Here is a 19,740-nt window from a genome sequence, read left to right as displayed (position 1 = left end):
GATGAGCAATAATGGTTTCGACCAGCCGCTCGAGGCCAGGGAGGCACCAAGATTATCGGAATATAACTTTAACGTCGATGCTGCCAGTATCGTATCATCCATTGGGTGCATCAAGGAAACTAAGTGACCTCGACTGTTGCAGTCCGACCCTACCTAGAGAGATCCTAACTTGATGTATAAATATCATGGCACTCATGGCCACAGGAACGAAGATTACTGGAAATTGAGAGAAGAAGTTTCCCGGTTGTTTAATAACGGGCACCTATGAGAATATTTGAGTGATCGATCCAATAACCACTTTAGAAATAGGGATACCAACAAACAGACCAAACAAAAGGAACCTCAAAACGTCATCAATATGATCATTGGAAGGGTCGATGTCCCTCAAGGGCCGATGATAAAACACACTAAAGTATCTATCACAAGGGAGAAATGCACACGAGATTATATCCCGAAGGGAATCATTTCGTTCAGTGACGAGGACGCCAAAGGAATCGTACTACCTCATAATGATGCACTCGTAATATCTGTACTTATCAATAAATCTCGAGTAAAACGTGTGTTGATTGATCTAGGTAACTCAGCTAATATCATCAGATCAAGCGTCGTAGAGCAATTGGGGTTACAGGATCAAATAGTGCCAGTAGTCCGAGTGCTGAACGGATTTAACATGGCATAAGAAACCACCAAAGGGGTGATAACCCTACCAGTGAACATTGCCGGGACCATCCAAGAAACAAAGTTCTATGTGATGGAAGGGGACATGAGATATAATGATCTATTCAAAAGACCACGGGTTCACAACGTGAGGGCGGTGCCTTCGAACTTACACCAGACATTGAAGTTCCCTACACCAGGAGGAATCAAGACGGTATACGGAGAACAACTGGCTGCAAAGGAGATGTTCGTAGTCGATAAAGTACTCCCGATGCCTGCCGTCTTGACATTAAGGAACACTGAGCCGACCATAAAGGCCTAAGTTAAATAGCAACCACCGATGCCGGTCCCGGCTGGACCAGAGGAACGAAGAGTCGACGAGGAGGATGATCACAGAATTCCGAGGTCATTTGTAGCTCCTGATAATACCGATGCCACCAAATCGACAGTTGAAGAGCCGGAGCAAGTTATATTGATCGAACACCTACCGGATCAGTATGTATACATGGGCACGGGGTTAACCCCTGAGCTCGAAAAAAAACATTAATTTTCTTAAAGCTTACATAACTTGTTTTGCTTGGTCCCATCTTGACATGACAGGTATCCTGCTGGAGTTAACCACTCATAAGCTTAGTTTGGATCCGAAGTTCCACCCGGTTAAACAGAAGAGGAGACCTCAATCCGAGGTAAAACATGTATTCATCAAGGATGAGGTATCTAAGCTCCATAAAATAGGGTCCATTCGGGAAGTTAAGTACCCAGATTGGTTAACTAACGTAGTGGTAGTACCTAAAAAGGAAATAAGCTAAGAATGTGTGTAGATTATAAAGATCTGAACAAGGCATGCCCTAAGGATTCTTTTCCTTAGCCTAACATCGATCAAATGATCGACGCGACGGCCGGGCACGTGATACTCAGCTTTCTCGATGCCTATTCTGGGTACAACCAAATTCAGCTGGACCCGGATGACCAAAAAAGACTTCTTTTATCACTAAATTCGGCACCTATTGTTATAATGTAGTGCCATTCGAATTAAAGAACGTTGGTGCCACCTATCAATGCATAGTAAATCGGATGTTCGAAGAACAATATGAAAATCAATAGAAGTTTATATTGATGACATGTTAGTCAAGTCCCTGCTAGCAGAGGACCATTTGAAACATTTACAGGAAGCCTTTGACATATTGAAGAAATTCAATATGAAGCTGAACCCAAAGAAGTGAGCATTCAGGGTCCATTGGGAAAATTCTTTGGGTTCATAGTATCCAATCGGGGGATCGAGATCAATCCCGAAAAAATCAAAGTCATAGAAGACATCACCGTAGTAGACAATGTCAAGGAAGTTCAGAGGCCGACCGGGCGGGTAGCGCCCTGGCCGGTTCATATCGAGGTCTTAAGACAAAAGCTATCAGTTCTTCTCACTGTTGAAGAAGAAGAATAATTTTTCCTGGACCCCGGAATGCCAACAAGCTTTGGAAGAACTCAAATGATACCTATCAAGTCCGCCCCTACTACATACTCCGAAGTCGGACGAACAGATATGCCTTTAATTGGCGATTTCTCAGGTGGCGGTAAGTGGTGTCTTAGATAGGGAAGTGTCACGACCCGAATTTTCCATCGTCGGGACCGTGATGACGCCTAACCTTTCAGTTGCTAGGCAAGCCAACAATTAGAGATTAATACACTAACTCTTAAACAATCCAGTAAATAACAACAATTAAACCATAACAGATTAAAAGAGTGCAGAATTTTATAATAACCCAAATAATTATACACAACTACCCAGAATCTGGTGTCACAATTCACGAACTTCTAAGAGTCACTACAAATACTGGCTGAAAAAACGTACAATTGTTTTTGAGCTAAAAGAAACAGTAAACTGAAATAACTGAAAGGGACTCCAGGGTCTGCGAATGCCGACAGATCTACCTTGGGTCTCATGTGGGTTTGAAGTCAGCAGCTCAACTCGGGTCAATATGTTCTAGTACTGAAATCTGCACAAAAAGTGCAGAGTGCAGTATCAATACAACTGACCCCATGTACTGGTAAGTGTCGAGTCTAACCTCGACAAAGTAGTGACGAGGCTAGGACAAGACACTCCCAAACAAACCTGTGCAGTTTATCAATACATATACACTAATAACAACAACTAAATAAATAAGGCACGAAGTATTGGTAAGGGGGCATGCTGAGGGGATTACAAGACAAAGAATTACAACGGAACTAAGAACATGGACAATCAATATACCTTAAACAGATAGAAATGGATAAACATAGTAAAAGAAAGTGCATGACATCACCCTTCGTGCTTTTACTCTCAACCTCACCAGATAAAATAATAGAAATATGCACGACATCACCCTTCGTGATTTTACACTCAACCTCACCATAATAAATAATAAAAACGTGCACGACACCATCCTTCGTGATTTATCACCCACTCACAAAATATTGCACGGCATGACCCTTCGTGCTTTAACACTCTCCCTCACCAAAACAATGAACATGGGGAGATAGGAATATCAAGAACAAATCTTACTTCAACACTTAGTTCTACAATACCAACCTCAACTTTGAGGCAATACTCTATCAATACCAAATTCAGTAAAACATGATAAGAAATTGCTCAACACATCGAATAGCTAGTCTAAACATGAACAATGTGATCAAAGAATACAACATTTATAAGAATAAGACTCACTCACATGCCATAACTCGGCAACAACGCATAGGTACTCGTCACCTCACCTATACGTTGTACTCAGCATCCAAACACGTAGGTAGTTGGAAAATAATACCTAATCCCTCAAGCCAAGGTTAACCACGACACTTACCTCACTCCAACGACCAAATTTAAAGCTCAATCACCGATTTTTCCTTCTTACAAGCCTTCGGATCAATAGAACCTAGCAAATTACCAACCAAACAATTCAATTTAAGCCTTAGGAACTACCCACAATTGTAAGGAATTCAATTTAGGTCACTTTTGAAAAAGGGAACAAAAGTCAACACCCGGGCCCGCTTGGTCCAAATCCAAAATTCGGACCAAAACCCGATTATTCATTCACCCTCGAGCCTGGATATATAATTGGTTTTGGAATACGACCTCAATTTGAGGTATAAATCCCCAAATTTCGAAATCCCTAGTTTCTACCCAAAAATCCCCAATTTTTCCATGAAAATCTTAGATTCTAGGTTGAAATCTTGTAAAATGAAGTGAAAGATTGAAAGAAACTAGTTTAGAATCACTTACATATGATTTGGGGAAGAAATGGTCTTCGGTAAATCACCTCTTAGATTTTGAAAATTTAAAGAATTAATGAAAAATCCTGTCTAAGTCCCTTTTAACAATTGTTGATGTCTCATTTGCGACCTGAGCTTCACAATTGCGAAGCTCGCAAATGCGAGAAAGGCATCACAAATGCGAACTTGTCGCATTTCTGCTTCTGTCGCAAATGCGAACATATTGTTCGCAAATGCGAAACTGGGATCGCAATTGCGACCACCTTCTTCGCAAATGCGAAGAACCCCTTCCCCAGATCAACTTTGCAAATACGAAGATTTTCTTGCAAATGCGAGGACTGCCTGGCCCATCTACTCTTCACATTTGCGATGAGTAGCTCGTAAATGCAAACCCTGGTCTTACAAATGCGAGATCTAAGGCCAGTTCCCAGAAGTTGCAAATATCAGCAATGTTTAAGTCCAACTTCATTCCGTAGCCTATCCAAAACTCACCCGAGCCCTCGAGGCTCCAAACCAAATATGCACACAAGTCTTAAAACATCATACGAACTTGCTCGCGCGATCCAATCGCCAAATAACACCTAGAACTACGAATTTAGCATCAAATCAAATGAAATTCTCAAGAAAACTTTGAAATTTCTATTTTCTCCACCGGACGTCCGAATCACGTCAAACGAACTTCGTTTCTCACCAAATTTCACAGACATGACTTAAATATTATATTGAACCTATACTGGAATCTAGAACCAAAATACGGACCTGATACCAACAAGATCAAACATTGACAATTTCTTAAAAATCATTAAATTTTCAGACTTACAATTTTTAACAAAAAATCATAACTCGGGCTAGGGACCTCCGAATTCAATTTCAGGCATACACCCAGGTCCCATATTTTGATACTGACCCACCAGGACTGTCAAAATACGAATCCGAGCCCGTTTTGATCGAAGTCAACTAAATCAACTTTTAAAGGCAAAAATTATTATTTTCATCAACCTTCAACATAAAAGCTTTTCGGAAACATGCCCGGACTGCGCACACAAATCGAGGAGGGATAAAATAAGGTTTTAAGGTCCTCAAAATACGGAATATGATTTTAAATTATAAGATGACCAATTGGGTCATCATAGGACGAGGAAGGTACGCAATTTTCTATTTACTATATCAGTAGAACTCTAGGCGAGGCCGAAACAAAGTATCCTTGTTGACATCCAATTTTGTCCTTCCTTTCTTCCAATTAATTTCTTTGAGCTTCAAAGTTATTAATACATCAAATACTTATTTTTTTCAATACTATTTTCCATTAACTACTACTACTACTACTACTACTACTAGTGATCATTAAAATTATATAATCCAAATTAGAAGCTTAAAAGAAATATACAGAGGAAGAAAGGAAATGCCATCTATTCTGAGCTATTTTATAGCCCAAACACATCTAACTTAACCAACCTATTTTCCCGCGGATGAACCCACTAGGAAAAGAAAAAAGAAAAAAAAGGAGGGAGTGAAGAAGGGAAAGATAAGAAGAAAGGAAAAGATGGAAGATTGAAGATCGGAGAAGATGAAAAAAGAGAGGAGAAGCAGGCGGTTGAAAGAGAGTGAAAATGTATTGGAAATAGTGACTATAACTTGTTAATACATTGGGCCTAAAGGCTATTTTGGGTCCATGTGAAAAAATATGGGCTAATAAAATTTTGAAGGGTTATACATGGTAGTTTTCTCACCTATTTTCCAGCGGATGAACCCACTAGAATTAATCAATCTTAGCCCAAATTTCAGGCATCAACTGAAACCCAAAATACACATTGAACAAAATAAGTCTTTCTCTCCCCCTCTCTCTCTCTCCAGCGCACAGTCCCCCCTCTTCCATGGCAGATTTCTATTCTGTCTCCAAGTTTATTTGTGGCTAAAGAATTGGTCTTTATCAGCCTCGAACATATAGTATCCGCCCTATTTCGTGCAATCTCGTCGCTCTATAATCAGGCTAGGTATTTTGGTGTCTTACAACCCGTGAATCTTCAAAAGTAAGACCAAATATTACAATTTCGGGCAAGGCCTGAGGCGAATCACGAGTTGTTTGACCAAATCACATGAGGGCTTGTCCGAATCGCAACGTTCCGATTCAAACGGGTATTTTGACTATAATTCAAACCCTTGATTTCAAATTCCTGCTCAAAATTTGTGACCCTAGTTCTTCTACTATAAATATGTCCTGTTAGAACCCATTTAGGAGGGGTTTTTTAGCCGCCTAGACTAGACATAAGAATTAGCCACCTCTTGAACACTACATTATCACTATCACATTTGATATAGTCTCAAATAACTCAAGACTCTCTTACAAAACTTTTCTTTTCTGTCTCGGTGAACTTTAGCCGTGACAGAGATTTTGGAACCATTCCGATCGAGGTTCGAATCTTTTCCATAATGAGAGAGTAGATTCGAGGCCAACATCGTCCTAGTTCACTGCCCTACAACAGGTAAAATCTAACTTTTTTTTAGTTCTGATCTTTCCCTTAAGGAAATTGTATTTGCTTAGAAAAAACATGTCTTAGGTTTATGTTTTATCTGTTGTAGTGTAATGTACAGATGATATTTTTTTTATACTAAAGTGATGTGAAGAATCAACGTTTTAAGTTATGTTGTATTCAAGTTGGCTGTGTTAAAACTTTATTGATCAAACCATGCTATTTGCTATTGTTTTCTTGACTATTCAAAGAAGTGTAGAAAAAGAGATTGTCTTTAACTAGAAAACTTAAAGATGCAGGGAAGCTAAAAGAGATATTATGTAGAAGGACTTATTTTATTAACGGAAAGTGGTGTGCCTTTTATAGGCTTACAAGCTCGGAAAGATAATATCTATCCATAACACCCACTTAACTAAAATCTAGGAAATGACCAGAAAAACAGCAACCAAATTAGAAAAAATAGCAACTAACCTAAAGACTCTGTAAACTCTAGTAAAAGACTTATTCAACTCACAGTAAATAACTTCATCCAGCCAATAAACTTAAAAGAGTAATTGAATCAGTTCCCAACAAGAAGTGACGTTGTTCAAATGTAATATAAACCATGTTCTTTAGGATTTCATGTCTTAACAACCATCTTGTTCTAAAATACTTTTAAAACTATATTCTTGAAGTGTAAAAATAATGGTAGAAAGCATAGCCTGTGGGTTATTTTGGTAATTATAGAGATGACGACAGTGGGCAACAATAATATTCATGCTTAGTTTAAGTACTTCTCTATGATTTTGGTTTTTGCTGTCAGTAGTACTAATAGGAGCTGACCACTGTTTCACTTGTTTAGATAACGGATATAAAAAGGGTATAATCTGTTAAGATATTTAAGGTGATCTATTGTATCTCTAAATAACAAATTACATGACTCTACATTTTTTTACTTTTGATAACTGAAATACCATGCCATTAGCTTTCTTTTACAAACTTTGTTCAAAGTATGGCGTTGGCTAGTTGTGGGTATGTGTTAGCTTTCTGTTTCTTTTTCTATGTAGATACACCAGTAACAAGTTTTCTGCAACCCTTTTTTAACACTAAGAAACCACAACAATAGAATTTGATATCTCATTTGAAATAGACTCTTGCTAACGAAGTGAATGCTACTGATGAGAACTTGCAAGTCTTTTTTGTTGTTAACATCCTTCGGTTAATAATCTAAAAGTGGCCTTAGAAACTGTAGAATATATCCTTGTCTGCCCATTTAATTTAGACACTTTAGGATAATACTCAATAGAAGATAAATTATATCTTAACTTGAAATATTACTTAAGAAGCTATTTTCTATTAGTAGGAGTTGATTCTTCATATTTTGGTCACCATGGCATGTGAGCATATTTATTTTAATACAAGTTGGAAAGATCAATATTTCCTATCTGACTTTCATGTCTGTTAAAAAGCATATGTTCTTCTCTAACTCTTCTGCTCTTTCTTTGTTTTTGCATGAACACGGAAGCCGAAAGTTTTACTTTTAAGACTGAACGACCGCGTAGCACCACATGGAGTCATCGTTATTTGTGCTATCCTATTGTCGAATCTCACGGCGGAAAACCATAAATTCATCCTTATGGGATATCGGTGGGGACTACCCATTATGCTACTTTAATCTTTACTTTGCTAGTTTCTCCCTTGATCTCTATATTGCGAATCTGTTCTTTTTTGGGTATAAGATTGTAGTCCTTTTTTTTTTTTAATTAAAAAACTTTCGATTAGTCTCACTTAGGACTTATATTCAAGCTAATAATGGGATTACTTGTTACATGGAGATATGGCAACGGTTGAGGACTTTAAAATCAATGGTCTAGCCAACTCCTTTACCTACTCCCTCTTTTAATTTGTCTTAATAGCACCTTACAATGCGAGGATAAGGGACAAGCACGTAATTTTGGGATACTATTTGACCAAAAAATGAGTTCACTATTTTATATAATCTATACTTGTTTTCTTGAGCTTTAGATACGTTAGAAGATAGAGTGACTTTAAATAATAATGTTTTAATAAAAATTGACATTTAAGTCTTCCACAAATCACGTTTGATTTAACATTTGATCCTTAATCCGTTTGTGTGACAAAGATGAAAGCATTTTGGCCTTTACTCACTTTTGTAGTAAGTTGATAACTTTCTTTTGAAAAAATAATTTTGCAGCTCTTATCATTTGAAATCCTTCAAATCGTCCTTTTTCAAGGCCTCTACCATTTGATTTCGCAAATGAAAGTTACTATTTTAATTAATTTAATCAATCACTTTACTTATCTCAACACTTTGCCTTAATAAATTTTAGTTCGGTCGATTAACCATTTTAATATGGATCTTAAAGGGTGCCTTAAAAACCTTCCCTTTAGATTAATTGAACCCTTACCTAGAATTTTTAGGTTAAGTAGACCATTAACAAAGTTATACTTTATTAAATTACTTTAATCAATTTAGGTGCCCTAATTCTCCTTAGAAATAATTAGGTGGTGACTCTTAACTTTAATCAAATTCAGAATCGCCTAATACGTTGTACCTTAGTTTAACCAGTTTAAAATGGGGTATAACAATACTCACTTGAAAAAGCTGGCGCTCGCTTTGCTAAGCGCCTTCATAAAGTTAAAATCGTACTTTCAATGCCACCCCATATGTGTCGTGACCTCTTACCCACTGAGGAATATCGTGCACAAACCCGAGCTCTCGGGCCGGTTGACCAAATGGGCCGTCGAACTCAGCGGGTATGATATCGAGTATTGATCCCGAACCGCCATAAAATCTTAAATTTTGGCAGACTTCGTGGCCGACTTTACGCCGGCCTTAATACCCAAAGTAGAAAGGGAATTATTGCTAACCTCAAGGACCACCTCGAGAATTTGGACTCTTTTCACGGATGGTGCCTGTCACACCTCCTTTTTCAGATACACCCCGCAAAGGGGCGTAAAAGGGAGTTTTTCCAATTAAGGGACAATCGAAACGAGATTTATTATTTAATTCAGAGTTGCCACTTAGGAGATTTATGGTGTCCCAAGTCACCGATTGAATCCCGAATCGAGGAAAAGATTGACTCTGTATTACAGTCCGCGACCCAGAAATCCAAGTAAGGAATTCTGTTAACCCGGGAGAAGGTGTTAGGCATTCCTGAGTTCCGTGGTTCTAGCACGGTCGCTCAACTGTCATATTCGGCTTATTTACCTGATTTTAATACATGTTGAACCTATGTGCAAATTTTAACTGTGTACCGCTTTTATTATTTTTATTTTTACCGAGAATTGCAACATCGTGAAAATACATCTCGAACCACGTCACATCAATGCACACGTGGTTATTGACACATTTCAACTCTGTTGAGATTTGGATTTGGGTCACATAAATGTGCACCCGAATTTAAGAAGATAACATTATTAAATACGCGCCTAAAGCGATTAGCGTGTCATTATTTTGGGTAAGGCCGTGAAATTTTGCTAAACGGCCCATCCCGAAGTCTAAGTAATTTTACCAACACGTATAGAGGGCCCCGCAGCTTGTGTATTTTTGTTTGTCGAGGCTCGTCTCATTCATTATTTTTAAAAGGAATTTGCTACGTCGTGGAAATGCATCTCGAACCACGTCACAATCAATGTACCCGTGATTAGCGACACATTTCGACTTCGTTGAGATTTGGATTTGGGTCACATAAATGTGCACCCGAGTTTAAGAGAGTAAATTATTTAAAGCGCGCCGGAAGTGACTTGCGTGTTATTATCTTTTGGGGAAGGCCGTGAAATTCGCTAAACGTCCCGTTCCTAAGTCTAAATATTTTAAAAATAAATATTTATTGAGAGCCCCGCAATTTTTGTATTTTTTTTCATTCCGCGAGGCTCATCTCATTTTTATCCAAGGATATCCTAAAGCGACTATGATTTTCTATTTATTGGTCTCTAAGAATAAAGAAAAATCCTAATCAATTAGCATTAAAAGTTCGGGCTTCAAGTTCAAATCCGGGTCCAAACAAAAGGAAACACCTTCTAGTTTGAACCCGCTACCTAACTTAAGATCTGTCGCATGCCGTTGTAAATATTAACAAACCAGCTACCATTTCGATCTAGTTCAACTTTAGCTTTATTATATGAATTGGATTATTGGAGTTAACTATGTGAAATACAAAGCCATTTTTTGAGCTCCTTTCACGATTTGTTGAAAAATGCATCAATGCTTAAAAACTGTCATCAAGCTAACATTAATCACTAACATTTGAGAACTAACATTAGTTACTAACATTATTTACATTGCTATTTAAAATGATGTTATTTACTCAAGTGAACTCGCAATTTCAGAATTAGACCTATTAAACCAACATGCTGATTTCCATAAACTATTTGAACCTGCTTTGTGACATAAACTATTTGAAACTATTTCGTGACTACTGAAAAAAAAGAATTAAATATAGTATATTTCATAACTAGTAATCACCAACCAAGATTAATTACAATTGATATTCCATGTTTGTGGAAATAGATTCAATCAGTCCAGTTTATGCATTTCAAAGTCATTCCAATACATACTATGAAATATCAAGTGAACTACTGCTTATACATCAAATTAAACACAAAGAAACAGTTATTTTCAGAAATCCATTCCAACAACTCTTTACTTCCTTTCCTTTAGATTTGAGAGCTGTAGAACGTGTACCTGGATAACGGAAATACAAGAAGATGAAGGAGCAGTCAACAACAGTAATAACACAACAATGCAGTGACAGAACAACCAAGTGGCAGATTAAAAAAAGGAATCAACCAGCAGAGTTCCAGCAACACCCAATGAAAACAGTAGCCAATAACCAATAGCAAACTCAGGAAGAACCAATTGAAACCCCAGAAATACCAAACAACAACAGTACTAGTTCTAATATTCAGCAGTAAAAGAAAAGACCCACTTTTTAGTTTCTTAGCTCTCCAAACACGGAACCTTTTGGATAAAAAACCAGCCTGTTTTTTACTCTCAAATTACTGAACTTTTAAATGTTAAAAATCCAACCTAGACTCTCTGAAAAAAGACTGAAAGAGAACTAATTTTTTCTCCTCCAATAAACCCAGCCCCTTTTCTGTCTTGAAATGACCCTATTTATAACCCAAAAACAGGTATGGGCAACATATTTTAATCAATCCTTTTTAAGATTTTCATACCATTATGTTTTGTTCCCCACGCTTGCATGCCTTGTTCCCCTCACTTGCATGCCTTGTTCCCCACTAGCAAATGTCTTGTCCCCCACTATGTATTAAATAATGCCTTATTTTAATATTATTAGTGCTTAGTGGACAGAGCACTCAAATTAATCATTTTTACAACTTTAAATCCCAAAATACCTCTGAAACTATTGAAATTACCATTCTGCCCCATCAGCTATATCCAATCCTCCTAATCAATTAACCAAACTATAACATCTATAACCAATCTTAATTGAGAAATCCTAACAATTGACTAATAAAACACATAAAACTAACTCCCAATCAACAACATTAGGACAATTCAACAAGGCCAAATTCATATCAGAACAAACTTAACAGAACAACCAAGTATATCCAAATCACTAAACACAATCATCAATTGAACTCAAAACAGTAGGAAAGTCGTCAAAACACATACACATACAATTTCAACGAATATACAGTAGGATACTTCATGCAAAAGCTTTATCAAAATGAACCCACATTAAAACGAAACCACAAATAGATCCGTGAGTAGCATAGATTCGAGGTAAGAAATATGACCTTTACTACTACACTTTCTTGCTCCATTACGCACAGTGAAAACGAAACTCAAAAGAAAGAAAAACAAAAAAAAATCCGTGAACGAGCTATGGCTGACCTTTATGCTAACGATCTGACGTCGAACATTGCTGGACTTCCGATGAAACACAGCTTCGTTCACAACACTGTTTCGACGCTTGACTAACAAACACAAACTCAGACGGAACCTCGATGCACTGCCTCGACGCATGACTGATCAAGACCTCGGATGGCTGGTCTCATTTTGGACTGGAGGGTAGTTGCTGGACGTGGTCGTGGTGAGTGTGAGGCGGAGGTCAGCCATGGACGTGGTCGTTTAGAGCTGGAGGGGTCGTTTGGGGAAGATGAAGACGGAGAGCAGCCATGGACGTGGTCGTTTGGAGCTGGAGGGATCGTTTGGGGAAGATGAAAAGGAGAGGGCAGCCATGGGGGTGGTCGTTTGGACGAAGATGAAGAAGAAAGAAGCCATGGGGGTGGTCGTTTGGAGCTGGAGGGGTCGTTTGGGGTAGATGAAGAGGAGAGGGCAGCCCTGGGGGTTGTCGGGGGGTGAAGATGAAGAAGGCTGGCCATGGACGTGGTCGTTTGGAGCTGGAGGGGCAAAGGGGGGGGGGTCGTGGGTTCAAAGAGGAAGAAGAAGGGCAGCCATGAAGGTGAAAGGGAAGGGGAGGTCGTTTGGAGAAGATGAAGAGGAGCGGGGGCGGGTGGTTTAGGGTTTAGGGGTTGGAAATGAGAAATGAAAAATGGAAGAGGGGGGAGGGGTGGTTGTTTGGGCTATGGGGCAGACCGGGTCGGGGATGGGGTATGGGCTGGGTATCCGGGTTTCAATTTCAAAGGGGTAGAAAAATTGTTTGGACTTTAAATTGATTTGGCCCAAATATGACTTAACACTCCTTTATTTTGTCTTTCTTTTCTTAAACTAATAATTCCAAAAATCCTAAATTAGCTTATAGGACTAGATTAATTTACAAAAGTACTACTAACTTTTTAATAACAATTAACACACACAATCAAATAAAATCACATAACTTGGATATGAAATGCTAAAAATAAAAAAAATACATTATTTTGTGATTTTCTTTCTCTTAAAAACAAAATATGGTTCAATTAATTCCTAAGTGCACAATTAAATCTTAAATGTGCATGCAACATATATTTGTTGTATTTTTAATTAATTAAAACAAACTAAACATTCACAGACAAAAATAATTATCCAAAATGTCACGCAAAGTTCTCAAAATTGTACACAAAGGCAATTTATTTTATTTTTCGATTTCTTTGGGAGTAGTTTTCGTGAAGCAAAAATCACGTGCTCACAACTGCCCCTCATTGTCCGAAAACACAAAGAGTTTTCGTGCAAAGATAAAGTGAGCGGATACGAGCGATTTTTTGCTTGCTGGAATACTCCGTGTGAAGCATTTTTTGAAAAAGATTTAACCGAACCTTTTCTTCACAGGTTTCCTACATATCCCTGGCTAAAAGGGAATCAAGTTAATGTAGTTCGGGAAATTTTGGTAGCTGAGCCTACTATGGGACTGCAATGTTATTGCTGTTGCATGTTGTTATTACTGCTTTCCGACCTCCTTATTACACCATGCTGAAAGAAAACAAGAAGCTAGACTAAATTATAGTCTATGAATTACAAAATCTTATCTAGATCTTCAGCCGTGCTCTTGTGTCTCTTGTTGCTCTGATGTCTCGGTGACTGGTGTTTCCTCTGATGTTTCTTTCTTTCTGTCTTGACTCGTAGTCTTCTCTTGATTGCCGAATTTGAACTGCTTATTTCCTTCTTGTGAGCTTCAAATTATTTTTCCTTCGAAGCTTGAACCGCCTTCTTCTGACTAGTGTTGCCTTCCTTCCGACTTCTGAACTTTAATTTATGCTGGGGATCTTTGTTGTAACCCTTCGCTCTCCGGGCGGGCTCCTAACTTCAACAACTTCTTAAAAATATAACACCTCCATTCTCCAAGCGGGCTCCTGACTTCGTCAACGACTTAAAAATATAACAACCTCCATTCTCCAGGCGGGCTCCTGACTTCAATAAACCTTAAAATATAATACCTCAATTCTCCTGGCGGGTTTCTGACTTCAACTATAATTTAAAATATAATGCCTCAATTCTCCAGGCGGGCTCCTGACTTCAACTACTTCTTAAACTATAACACCTCCATTCTCCAAACCGGCTCCTGACTTCGACTATTTCTTAAAACATAACACCTCCATTCTCCAGGCGGGCTCCTGACTTCGACTATTTCTTAAAACATAACACCTCCATTCTCCAGGCGGGCTCCTGACTTCAACTGATTCTTAAAAACATAACACCTCCATTCTCCAGGCGGGCTCTTGACTTCAACAACTTCTTAAAATGTAATACCTCCATTCTCCAAGCGGGCTCCTGACTTCAATAAACCTTAAAATATAACACCTCCATTCTCCAGGCGGGCTCCTGACTTCAACTACTTCTTAGAAATATAACACCTCCATTCTCCAGGCGGGCTCCTGACTTTAACTACTACTTAATAATACAACACCTCCATTCTCCAGGCGGGCTCCTGACTTCAACTACTTCTAAAAACATAACACCTCCATTCTCCAGGCGGGCTCCTGACTTCAACTACTTCTTAAAAATATAATACCTCCATTCTCCAGGCGGGCTCCTGACTTCAATAAACCTTAAAACATAACATCTCCATTCTCCAGGCGAGCTCTTGACTTCAACTAATTCTTAAAAATGTGTTTTATCGATGTTGTTCCTTTTTGCCTCCCGAACAATTTTTCCTTCTAACTTGAATCATCTTTTTTCAGAACTGCTTCCCTCAAAACTAGTTTTTTATTCCTCCGAAAACTGCTGGGGATAACACCAATGTTTTATCCAAAAATACATTATTTTCCTTCTTCAAAGACTACTTCCTTTAAAGCTGGCGCTTTCCTTCCACTGGAATTACTTCCCTCCAACTGGTGTTTTCACTTCTCTGAAACCTGACGGGGATAACACTGCTGGGGAATTATCTTCCTTCTTCAAGACTAGTTACTTTTCTCCTTTTAACAATGGTGGGGGTGGCACTGATTCAAAGACCACTACTCTTAAAACTCGGGTTATCTCGCTTCTTCCAAGATTGCTTTCTTTAAAACTTGTATCGCCTTCTCTCGTATACTGCTGGGGATTTCACTTCCTTCAAAACTTGTGTTATCTTCCCTCTTCCCCAAATGGCTATCTGATTTCAAGAAAATTTTCGCAATGAGAGAAAATTTTCTGCCCCAGTTTGATAATCTTCTTTGTGGCCATGTCTTCCTGCTGTAAATAATATTTCCTTTCTCTGCTTCAAATCAAAGAAAAATTTGTTAGTTTAAAACGTGGAGAGTGGTCGTTCCACTTCTGTCGGGGATGGTTTTTTCCTTTTTCCTTTCCATGCTTTGCGTTTTATTACAAAACTTGATGGGGATGGTATTATTTGTTGGGGATGATATTCCTGCTGGGGATGGCTTTTCTTTTCTCTTCCTTCCCCGCTCTGTGTTGTCCGACCATCACGGAACTTGGTTGATAATCTGTCGGAGTTGTTCCTGCATCTCGCAAATCTGATGGGGATCCTCTTGGAATTTGATCCATAACTTCTCAACTGTTTTTTTTCCTGTTTTTCTCCAACATCCCCTGGAAATTTGGTCCTCTTGGAATCTAGACCCATTCATCATTTGGTCTTACAACAAACTTCTTTTCGCTTTGTCGCCTTATTTTTGGCCTATCCTATTCGCCTTTTGCTTTGCACCGTTTTGGCAACTGGTAGTAAGCTCTGAAAGTCCTTTTCAAAAGCAAACTGCTGGGGAGGTAAAGTCTTTAAACCAAGAAATGAAAAAGTGATGATTTCAAAAGATATAAAAAGAAGAAGACTTTCTGAACAAATGTTGGGGAAAAGTATAGAAAAGAACTTATCTAAATGATATAACCGATCCCAACGATCACGTCGTGCATTCTGGATTAATCAACCCAGTCTAGTAGTATCAATCAATTTTCGGATGGCCTCATCTTACTGGGGATAAATAGGCACTCAACTCTTTGCCAAATGCGGATCCTTTCAGCCAATCTTGTCTTGTCGTCTCATAGTGCCCTTCGAGGGGTTTTCACTAATAAGACTCTCTTATTTCTCTCAAACTCCCGTTGCCTTATGGTGCCTGTGAAGGTTTTCACCGATAAGACTCTCTCATTTTATTTCTCTCGACTTCCGTCGTCTTATAGTGCCTGTGAGGGTTTTCACCGATAAGACTCTCTCATTTTATTTCTCTCAACTTCTGTCGCCTTATGGTGCCTGTGGAGGTTTTCACCGATAAGACTCTCTCATTTTATTTTATTTTTCAGTTGGGGATTGGAGTGTTACCGATCTGTTGGGGATTCTTTTTGGCTATCAATTCATTTCCAGTTTATGATCCTCTTCTCTGCTGGGGATCGGGGTGTTATCCCCAACTTCCGTTTGCATGACTTGGCACTTCTCGGATACTGATCGAGAGGTCTTTTTTGGACATCAATATGGGTTTTCGTGTATGGCTAAAAGGAAAAAGGGGTATCAAAAGTTCAAAATAATTTTGATGGGTAAAACAGTACAACTCTTGGAATCAAACTTTTTTTCCAAAATTACAAACACAAACTTTTGCCCCAGTTTTTCTTGCTTGGGGATTTTTATTTTTATTATTTTTTTGTTACACTATGACCGAGCCGTGAGGCGCCTACGTATCCTTCTTTGAGGAATCAGGTCAAACGTAGTTCCCATTCCTTTGTTTTTTTTTCTTGTGACTTTTATTTTGTCTTTATTACCGTTATTTTTTCTTCTTTTTTTCCTTCATTTTCATTATTGATCCCAAAATAGGGGTATGAAAGATTAAATAAGGCTCAAAAGGGGAAGCAAAGGTCAAAGTGTTTGGATAGAAGAAAGAATTGCCTTCATCATTTCATTCTCCGATAAATGCCAAGTACAAACAAATAACAATTACAATTAAAAGAAATCATACATAATATCTCTTAACTGCGTCAGAATTGATAGCCATGTCGACGCATTTCCCTTCGATATCTGTTAAACATAAAGCGCCATTGGACAACACTCTGGTTACAATGAATGGCCCTTGCCAATTCGGGGCGAACTTGCCCTTTGCCTCAGCTTGATGTGGGAGGATGCGTTTCAGCACTTGCTGGCCCACTTCAAACTTCCGGGGATGCACCTTTTTGTTGTATGATCTTGCCATTCTCTTTTGATATTACTGGCCATGACACACAACTGTCAATCTCTTTTCATCAATCAAGTTCAACTGCTCCAAACGGGTTTTGACCCACTCGTCATCATCAATCTCAACTTCAGCGACAATCCGAAGGGATGGAATTTCAACTTCCGTCGGTATCACTGCTTCAGTTCTGTATACCAAAATAAGGAGTTGCCCCTATCGAAGTACGGATAGTAGTGCGATAACCCAACAATGCAAATGGTAATATTTCATGGCATTGCCTCGAACCTTCTACCATTTTCCGAAGTATCTTTTTTATGTTTTTGTTGGCCGCTTCAACTGCTCCATTCGCCTTGGGACGATATGGGGTGGAATTGCGGTGTGTAATCTTGAACTGCTGACATACTTCTTTCATCAAACCGCTGTTAAGATTAGCACCATTGTCCGTGATGATCACTTTTGGGATCCCAAATCTACAGATGATATGGGAATGAACAAAATCTACCACTGCCTTCTTGGTTACCGACTTGAAAGTTTTAGCTTCAACCCACTTAGTGAAATAATCGATGGTCACCAGAATGAACCTATGACCGTTGGTAGCTGCCGGCTCAATAGGTCCAATGACATCCATGCCCCAGGCAACAAATGGCCATGGTGTTGACATTGTATGCAATTCTGTCGGCGGAGAATGAATCAAATCTCCGTGTATCTGACACTGATGGCATTTTCGCACGAAATTGATACAATCATGCTCCATAGTGAGCCAATAGTACCCTGCTCGGAGAATCTTCTTCGCCAACACATATCCGCTCATATGTGGCCCATAAACTCCAGCATGTACCTCTGTCATATCTATCGTGGCTTGACTAGTATCTATACATCTCAGCAATTCCAAATCTGGGGTTCTTTTGTACAACACTCCTCCACTGAGGAAAAATCCATTTGCCAATCGCCGAATGGCTCTCTTTTGATCTCCGGTGGCCTGTTCCGGGTATATCCCCATCCTGAGGTATTCCTTGACATCATAAAACCATGGTTCGCCATCCATTTCTTCCTCTATCATGTTGCAATAAGCATGCTGATCACGAACCTGAATATACAATGAGTCAACATGAATTTTGACTGGGTGGTGCAACATCGATGCTAAAGTGGCCAAAGCATCGTCAACCTCATTATGAACTCTTGGGATGTGTTTGAACTCCACTGATCAAAATCGCTTGCTCAGATCGTGCAAACATTGTCGATATGATACAAGCTTTAAATCCCGTGTTTCCCATTCACCTTGGATTTGATGCACCAGGAGGTCTGAGTCTCCCAAGACCAAGACGTCCTGGACATCCATGTCTGCATCTAACCGTAATCCCAGAATGCATGCCTCATACTCAGCCATGTTGTTGGTACAATAGAAACATAGCTGAGATGTAACAGGATAATGATGTCCTGTTTCAGAAATAAGTACCGCTCCTATTCCAACTCCCTTTGCATTTGTGGCTCCATCAAAGAAGAGCTTCCAACCTGGTTCCTTGGTCATTTCCAACTCATCTATATACATCACTTCTTCATCAGGAAAATACGTCCTCAGTGCCTCGTATTCCTCATCAACAGGATTCTCAGCCAAGTGATCGGCCAATGCTTGGGCCTTCATGGCCGTCCTCGTCACATAGACGATGTCGAATTCTGTGAGTAATATCTGCCATTTCGTCAATCTCCCTATGGGCATAGGCTTCTGGAAAATATACTTTAGTGGATCCAAACGTGAAATGAGATAAGTAGTATATGATGACAGATAATGCTTCAATTTCTGGGCCACCCAAGTTAGGGCGCAACATGTCTTCTCGAGTTGAGTGTACTTAACCTCACAACCTGTAAACTTTTTGCTGAGATAATAGATGGCTTGCTCCTTCCTTCCTGTAATGTCGTGTTGCCCCATTATGCAGCCAAACAAATTCTCAAGGGCCGTTAGATAAAGAATTAATGGTCTCTCCGGCTCAGGTGGAACCAACACAGGTGGATTTGATAAATATCCTTTGATTTGGTCAAATGCCTTCTGACATTCTGCCATCCATTCTACCGCAGCATCTTTCTTCAGTAGCCGAAAAATGGGTTCACAGGTTGCTGTGAGTTGTGCAATAAACCTGTTGATATAATTCAACCTTCCCAACATACTCATTACTTTTGTCTTGTTCTTCGGCGGTGGTAAATCTTGGATGGATTTGATCTTTGACGGGTCCAACTCAATGCCTCGCCGACTGACGATGAATCCCAACAGCTTTCTAGATGGAATGCCAAATACACATTTGACCGGGTTGAGCTTAATATCGTACCTTCGAAGTCTTTGGAAAAACTTCCTTAGGTCTGCTACGTGGTCTTCCTGATGCTTGGA

The 19,740-nt window shown here is 39.1% G+C and overlaps 1 long non-coding RNA gene across 1 annotated transcript; it reads left to right on the top strand.

Annotated features, from left to right (window-relative positions):
- Positions 1 to 5,475: 5,475 nt before the first annotated feature.
- On the top strand, positions 5,476 to 8,216 carry LOC107789162 (uncharacterized). The gene is made up of 2 exons (XR_001648797.2): positions 5,476 to 6,383; positions 7,876 to 8,216. It is a non-coding gene; the product is annotated as an uncharacterized LOC107789162 (long non-coding RNA).
- Positions 8,217 to 19,740: the final 11,524 nt, after the last annotated feature.

Source organism: Nicotiana tabacum, chromosome 10, assembly GCF_000715075.1.
Source record: "Nicotiana tabacum cultivar K326 chromosome 10, ASM71507v2, whole genome shotgun sequence".
Taxonomy (NCBI): domain Eukaryota; kingdom Viridiplantae; phylum Streptophyta; class Magnoliopsida; order Solanales; family Solanaceae; genus Nicotiana; species Nicotiana tabacum.
Note: the sequence above shows the minus strand (reverse complement) of the source record. Positions and strands in the feature narration are given on the sequence as shown.